A 6,000-nucleotide genomic window follows, 5' to 3' on the forward strand; every position below is an offset into this window, starting at 1 on the left:
GGAAAAAGATTATGACAACTGCTCATGCCAAACTATTCCACCTGTCTTATCTTCTCACATTCTCTCTCAGATCTGCTTGGGTTAGTATTTCCACTCACTCTGTCTGCCTATGAATGGTTAGTTTGCTAGGAAGTGTGCAAAAGAGCTCAAGATGAATTTATTTCTCCTGTAAGCAAACATCATCCGCTGTGTAATCTACCATTTCAACTCAAAGCTAAGACTACAAGTTTCACATTGTTAACACGCAGGTTCAGTTGGCAATTAGCATTCATTTAGAGAACACTAGAATACAAGAGCAGTAAAGTACTACTTAGGCTGTATAAGGCTCTGGTCAGACCACATTTAAAACATTGTGAACAGTTTTGGACCCGGTATCAAAGGAAGGATGTGCTGGCCTTGGAGGGGGTCCACAGGAAGTTCACAAGAATGATCCTGGAATTGAAGGGCTCATCATATGAGGAGTGGTTAAGAACTCCACGTCTGTACTCAATGGATTTTAGCAGGATGCGGGAGAATCGCATTCAAATTTACAGAATACTGAGAATCCTGGATACAGTGGATGTGTAGAAATTCCAATAGCATGACAGACTAGGACCCAAGGGCACAGTGAAAGGATGATCCTTTAGAACTGCGATAAGGAGGGATTTCTTCAGCCAGAGGGTGGCGAATGTGGAATTCATAGTTGCAAAAGGCTATGGAGGCTAAGTCATTTGAGTGTCTTTAAGACAGGGATAGATAGGTTCTTGATTAGTTAGGGTATCAAGGGTTATGGGGAGAAGACAGGAGAATGTGGCTGAGTAACGTATCAGCCATGATTGACTTGCAAAGCTCACTCAATGGGCCCAAGGGCCTAATTCTGCTCCTATACCTTATGGTTTTCTGGCCTAAGTGGATTCCAAACCAGGCCAAGCCTGGATTCAGAAAGCCTAGCAAGGCAGGTTCAAAAAAACATTCTGCTCTCTCACAGATTAGATTGGGCAGAAGTTAAACAGCATATCAAATCAGACAAAGTCATTAAAATTAGTTGAGCATTCCTGCTGTTTGCTGTAGTCCTCCATTGGAGTTACAATGAAATGCAGTATGCAACTTAAATGCAATCTAGGGTGTCTGTTCTGTCAGATTGCTGTTCAGGAGGTGAAGATGTATTGATTGATCGTTTTCTGAACTCAGCAATGTCACCACCTTGTAGCTCTGCCATTTTATTTTCCAAATAGCAGCTTCTTTTGAATTGACAATGTGTCCTGGTAAGGTATTAGACCACAGGTTCCACCAAAGCGAAGCCTGAATTGAAATTCATCACCCAGTACTAAGGCATGTGCAATCAGAAGTAGAAAGCAAAAAGGCACACAACTTTGGAAACTGAATGAATTTCCCCATCCTGTCTCTAGCTGTTTTAATAAAAGAGATTAATGGTCATAATCTGTAGCTAACTTTAGTTATTGACACATCTTCTGCTCTCACCATAGAATTGCAATGCAATCTCAGGCTGCTCAGAATAAAACTGATTACTCCTATGAAGGTAATGGCTTCTACATTTGTATTATCTTCCTTGAAACCTTCTTGTAATATTCAGTGGCTGATACCATGGTGCCCATTTGCTGTTAAATTAAAAAATAATTACATCTAATTGAGCTAAATTCCCATTTACCACCTTTCTGCCAACCTGACCACTTCACAGATTTTTTTTCCTGCAACCTCCAGCTATCCTGCTCGCCATCAACCACATAGCCAAATTTTATGTTGTCTGCAAACTTCCTGAACCCGTCCCTGATATTTACATATAGTTCAGTAATGTCCTTTAGAGGAGGAAATCTGCTATCATTACCTGTTCCAGCCTACATGTGACTCCCAGACCCCCAGGAATATGGCTGGCTCTTAACTGCTATCTGGGCAATTAGGGTTGGGCAATAAATGCTGGCCGAACCAGTGATGCCCACATCCTGTGAATAAATTAAAAACATACAAATTGTTAATATCCATCACAACTTTTTGTTGTGATGGATATTACTTAGTACTGAGGCCTGTAAAACCCCACTGGAAACAGCTTTCCAACTGCAAAAACATCTGTCAATTCCCCTTTGTTTTCCTATGACTGAGCTAATTTTGTATCCAGCTTGCCACATTCTCCTGGATCCCATGGGCTTTTTTTTATATAACATCTGAAACATTCTCAAAAAGGTCTTGCCAAAATCCATGTAGAGCACATCAATTTCAGAACCCTTATCAATCCCCTTGTTACCTCCTCAAAAGAGTAAATCAAGTTAGTCAAACATGATCCTCCCTTATCAAATTCATGCTATCGTTGACTAATCATTGCCTTTCTAAGTACAATTTATCCTGTCCTAAATATCCTATTCAGCAGGGCAGCATGTGGCTTAGTGGTCAACACTGCTGCCTCACAGTGACCCAGATTCGATTCTATCCTCGGTCAACTGAATGGAGTTTGCACATTCTCCCATGTCTGTGTGAATTTCTGCCAGGTGCTCCAGTTTCCTCCCGCAGTCCAAAGATATGCAGATTAGGTGGATTGGCTATGCTAAATTGTCTATCCATAGATGTGCAGGATAGGTGGATTAATCATGTGAAATGCAGAGTTAGAAGGATAGCGTAGTGGGGTGGGTCTGGGAGGAATACTCTTCAGAGGGTTAGTGTGGACTCAGTGGGTCGAATAGTCTGCTTCCACATGGAGGAATTCTATGATTTAAGAAGGGACACACTTATATTGGAAGCAGTTCATAGAAGGTTCACTAAAGTTGATTCCAGGGATGATGGGGTTGTTTTAAGTTTGATGAAGTTGGGCATATATTCATTGGAACTTGAAAGAATGGGAGATTGTCTTATTGAAATATAAATGATGCTGAAGGGTCTTGACATGGTAGATGCTGAGAGGATGTTTCCCCTCATGGAGTATCTAGAAGTAATGGTTATAAATTCAGAAAAAGGCTATCTCATTTAAGATAAATTTCTTCTCAGAGATTGCTAATCATTGGAATTTTCTTCCCAGACAACTTGAAATTCAGTTATGTATTGAAAGCTGAGTTAGATTAAGTTTTGAATTACAAGGGACTCTAGAATTTTGAATGAGCAGCAAGGAAAACAGAAAAGTTGCGTTGACTCTAAGATCAGTTCAGCCATTGATTAGTGGAGTAAACTGGGGGGAGGGGGGATAAATAGCCTACTCCGACTTTTATTTATGTTTAAAAATCTTGAAACTCCCCAATAGTTTGGCTATACTTTGGCAAAATGGACTGCAACTGCACAAAAAGAGGGAGACAATAGCAACAGTGGCAATATTACTGGACTGCTAATCCATAAACTCCAGACACCAAAATTTAATTTTGGTAAAAATCAGGAATTCGATGCTAGCCTAATGACATTGATATAACCACGATCAATTTGTCAAACCTTTCTGGTTCATTTAATATCATCTTCTATGTAAGTGAGTCTGACGTTTTTACCTCATCTGTCCTACAAGGGACCCCATTCCCATAGCCATATTGTTGTCTCTTAATTGGACTCTGGACTCTGGTGATTACAGAAAGTTCAGAATACCAACTGAGCCAGAAATGACCAGATCCTAGGAGTAATTTTTTTTGCACCACCTTCTCAAGGGCAATTAGGGACAGGCAGTAAATGATGATCTTCCTCACACTGTCTGACTCAATATTTTCAAAAACTTGCAGAAATTCTTTTTCTGGCACCCTTTAGATAGATGGAGGACAATTTAATAAGGATCAGTTTCCTGATCACTGGGCAATAACATCTGTGGAATATCACCTTTATGTGTACACTAGTTTGAGGCAGAATTGGAATAGTCTGTTGATCCTCAACCAGGCCTCATCCACAAAGAGCAGCCACCTAATAATGCCCACAGAACCCTTGCCATCTAATCTCAAATCCTTGATTACTAGTTATTTGAACTTCTGATCAGAGCAGTTCTAGATTGTCAGCAGGAAACAAACTGGCTCTGAAATAAACAAGACGTGAAAATGAGTGGCAATGGTTCTACTCCTTGATCAATTTTACTTCGCTTTGGGAGTGTGGCACTGACAGAGGCAATACCCGGAAATAACCAGACTCCTGCTCTCCCACTAACTACAACACTCACTCTTCCCCCGCCCAAAGATCAACCCTCTGCTGGGGTTTACCGAAAACTCTATGATGCTTTCGCACAAGCTTCTGCTTCCTCTCCTTAAATCGCAAACCGTTTCAAGTATGGATTGTGGTTTTTTTTTGAGCGGGCAGAAAAAGGAATCATTAAGTTGTACCCAAGAGGTAGAGCATCAGTGATATTATAAATGTGTAGATTAGATATGGGGGGAGGAGGAGGAGCAATGCCCAGTTCCAGCACCAAGGCCCGAGGCCTAGTCCCTCACGAAATCGTTACCGAGCAGTTTAAAACAGCCGCTTCCACTTCTCTCTGCACCACGCACCGAGGCTGGAGGTAGAGGTGAGGAGAAAGACACTCACTGACTGACTAACCAGCGGCTCCGCTCCGTCTCCGAGCTGCTCCTTCACCACTTTCCTTCCCGTCGCTGCGCATTCCGCTCAGAGAAAGCAACCGCTCCGTCTCCGGAGAAGAGCAGCCCTTTTCCTTCTATCACAACCTCCGGAAAAAACAGTCCCTGCAGGCCACCAACCAAACTGCAAGGTGGACCGAGCGGAACAAATAAACACAATCCGCAGAAAATAACTCACGCGGCGCTCTCATGTGTCCCCCTTTTCCTCGGCGACGAGGAGTTCATTTTTGTGAGAAGGTGTTGCACTCATAGCTCATTGGGGTTACTTTTGGAGTTCAAAATCAGCTTGGATGACTGAGTACACCTCTGTTGAATCAGAAGTTTGTATCTCCATTGCAGGATTTCAACATTGCATTGAAGGGGCCTTCAGGCTCTCCGCCTCTATTCCTGATGAAGGGCTTTTGTCAGAAACGTCGATTTTACTGCTCCTCGGATGTTGCCCGAACTGCTGTGCTCTTCCAGCACCACTCTAATCTGGACTCTACTTTTCAGCATCTGCAGTCATTGTTTTTACCAACATTGCATTGAAGTTTGCTTGATACTTGCATGAGATTGATTTCCCAATTCCAAGAAAGTCTTTCCTTCTTTCATTTCTAAGAAGCATTCTCCAAAGTGAAAAGTATTTGAAAAGGGATTGTAATTTCTGGGAGGGAATCCAATTGTTGCCCACAGAAAAGATCTGTTTGCAGCGACTTAACAGCAATCTAGGTTTGTTCAATATATCATTTTAGTATCATAAGACACAGTGATCTCTTGCTATAAATTATGTGTCTTTTGATCATGCCCCACTAGTTACCTGATGAAGGAGCAGCGCTCTGAAAGCTAGTACTTGCAAATAAACCAGTTGGACTATAACCTGATGAAGGGCTCTTGCCTGAAACGCCGATCCTCCTTCTCCCTGGATGCTGCCTGACCTGCTGTGCTTTTCCAGCACCACACTCTTGACTGTAACCTGGTGGTGTGTAATTTTTAACTTTGACTGCATTCAGTAATTCATTCATTGCTGTTTCTTTCCTCAATGCTGTTTCCTTCCTATCTCAAGTCCCCAATTCTCTTCTCAACACTTGGATAGGAAGTGCAGTTCAGGTCTTCCCCACTACACTTGGTGTCCATCATAATCTCACAAAATACTTGCAATTCCTGGTGTAATCCATTTCCACTAATATTATTGCTATTGTTCTGCTATTGATGTTATTACCTTTTCAAGATATTCAATACCACCATTACCTTTCTAATATCATAGAAATAATTCCACAAATGCCGGTATCCCATCATCAAAATCTCCTTTCTTTATAAATGTTTAGTACTTGACACTGGTCTGGCTTCCTCAGAGCCAGCTTTCATGAGTGTGCAGAACCTCTGACACTTCTGTTTAAATTTGGCAGCCAGGGCTCCCTGATTGGACCAGGTTAATAGCCACAATCAGGGAACTGATATTCTGTAAGGTCAATCTGGCTGACCTAGTTACAATCTCCTCAAA

At 41.9% G+C, this 6,000-nt stretch overlaps 1 protein-coding gene across 4 annotated transcripts in view; it reads right to left on the reverse strand.

Annotated features, from left to right (window-relative positions):
• The window catches only part of LOC140486678 (terminal uridylyltransferase 7-like), a 95,047-nt gene extending 90,367 nt beyond the window's left edge, over positions 1-4,680 (reverse strand). Inside the window, exon 1 of one of the 4 annotated variants that reach the window (XM_072585872.1) lies at positions 4,483-4,680. The gene's annotated coding sequence lies outside the window, so the exon portion shown is untranslated. The other 3 variants (XM_072585871.1, XM_072585873.1, XM_072585874.1) reach the window with 3 other exon arrangements.
• Positions 4,681-6,000: the final 1,320 nt, after the last annotated feature.

Source organism: Chiloscyllium punctatum, chromosome 2 (genome assembly GCF_047496795.1).
Source record: "Chiloscyllium punctatum isolate Juve2018m chromosome 2, sChiPun1.3, whole genome shotgun sequence".
NCBI lineage: Eukaryota > Metazoa > Chordata > Chondrichthyes > Orectolobiformes > Hemiscylliidae > Chiloscyllium > Chiloscyllium punctatum.